General features: G+C 48.1%; 1 pseudogene; it reads right to left on the minus strand.

The window, feature by feature from the left end:
• Window positions 1-483: 483 nt before the first annotated feature.
• LOC118595335 lies at window positions 484-652 on the minus strand (annotated as a pseudogene).
• Between the last annotated feature and the right edge of the window lie 1,441 nt (window positions 653-2,093).

Here is a 2,093-nt window from a genome sequence, read left to right on the forward strand (position 1 = left end):
GAGGGAACCAAAGTCAGTGAAGCAGAGGGAGCCCAAATCAACCAATTGGTCTTCCAAAATAGTTACTGAAAATGTCATATCGGGGTGTTTTCCTTCATTTCATCCGCCACTTTGGAAGGTCAGGCCACCACTGTGGCACTGCTTGCAAAGACGATGCTTCTGTTGGGTTTCCTTGGGCTGGGAAAGGAGCTCAGTAGTGAAGCCTGTCCCCAACACATACACACACACACACACACACACACACACACACACACACACACACACATTCACCAGATTGCATGAAACCAGCAATTGCTTTGTCTTATTAACCTGTTCATTTGTTTGTTTGCAAGTATGAAAACGCTGTTAATGAGACAGACATCAAGTGTTTGTCAACATAGAGCCTTCCACTGGTACTGTAATGTCTGTGCCATAGACCTGGGCAGGCTGTTCCTGAGGTATCCTATGGTGTGATGCCATGGAGACCGGTGGAGGGTTGGCTACTTAATCATCCTTCTTAAACTTGCCGTTGATGCAGGGCACCCAGACCACGATCAGCTGCCTGCCCATGACCCACAACACCCCATGGCACATATAGGACCCCACATGCTGGCTGTTGGGTCCAATTCTTGGCTTGTTCTCAGTCGCATGGGCCCAGGAACCTGCTCAGCATGGTGGTCAGGCCTGAACACTCAGGGGCCCTCTGTTCTGTGGCTCAACAGTCCTGTATTCAGAATCTGTTTTAATGCTAAGTCCAAATTCCAAATGTAAGCTTATTTCCCGATTTTTCCTCCATCGTTACAGCTAGCTTGTTTTCCTTTGCGGGAGGGATGGCAGGTGCTGGGGGTTGAACACAGAGCCCTGAGCAAACTAAGCATATATTCTATGGATGCCAGTCTCCCAGACTACAGTCTGTTAGTTGATGCCAAGGCGAAGGTGTTTGGTAATAATGGACAAAGCCAGGATTGCTGGCTGGCCCTCCGACTCCACCAGATGCTTGGTAAAATGCACTGGAGGAGGAGGCTTGACTGCTACCCTCTCAGCTGATGTTCATGCGATGCTGTCTGTACCGAGCTTGTGCCCTCTGTGTGCCAGGCCTCTCGTCAAGGCTCCACTCAGGTCCTCAGGCCACCACTGTCACCGAGTACCCATGAAGTAAGATAGATAAGACAACACCTTATCACTGTTCCCGCTCCATTTCAAAATACTCACTTAGGAATCTGAGTAGTGTGGCTGATTAAAGTCATTCATTTTAATGTTACACTACAGAAGAGGAATGTGTTTGGTTATATGAGAAAGGAAGGGGAAAAGCCAGGCATAGTGGTATGGACCTATAATCACAATAAGAGCAGCACTAGACACATGGAGGCAAGGGGATTAGGAAGGAGTCCAAGATCATCCTCAACTACATAGCAAGTTCGAGGCCAGCCTGTGCTACCTGAGACAGACAGACAGACAGACAGAGACATACAGAGAGACAGGCAGACAGGCAAGCCGACAGACATACAGAGAGACAGACAGACACAGACAGACAGACAGACAGAAGGACAGGCACAGAGAAAGACAGAGAGAGAGAATATGAGTAAGGTTTTCAGTGGCCTTCTCCACAGCCACTTCCACAATGATGGATAAATGGGAGTGTCTTCATTTGTTGTTGTTGCTATTGCTCAGTGCCCACGACTAGGTCATTTATGCAGAATAGAAGTATGTTTTCATAATGGTCTGAGTCTGAATTACCGTAGAGCAGAAAGTGGGAAGGCAAGAAGGAGCCAGCAAGAGAGAGTGGAACCCATGATGAGCTGCATGTAAGAGAAACCACTCTAGCAATAAGTGGCCCTCTCTTGAGACAATGTGCTAAGCCGTTTACCGGGATGGAGCCTCCATGCCCATTTACTGGCTGCAGAGCCCCATCTCCCTCCAATGCTACACCGGGCACCAAGTTCCCAAAGCAAACATGAATTTGTGGGTTGTCTTTTTTGTTGTTGTTTGAAAAGGTGCCGTTTCTTTTCTTGTTGGTTGCACACCTTCCAATCCACAGTTCTTTGTGTCTTTACTCTCAGCCTCGCAAATGTAAACACAGTGCTTTGATGAGTTTCCATGCGGACCCCGGGGAG

This window comes from Onychomys torridus, chromosome 14 (genome assembly GCF_903995425.1).
Source record: "Onychomys torridus chromosome 14, mOncTor1.1, whole genome shotgun sequence".
Lineage (NCBI taxonomy): Eukaryota > Metazoa > Chordata > Mammalia > Rodentia > Cricetidae > Onychomys > Onychomys torridus.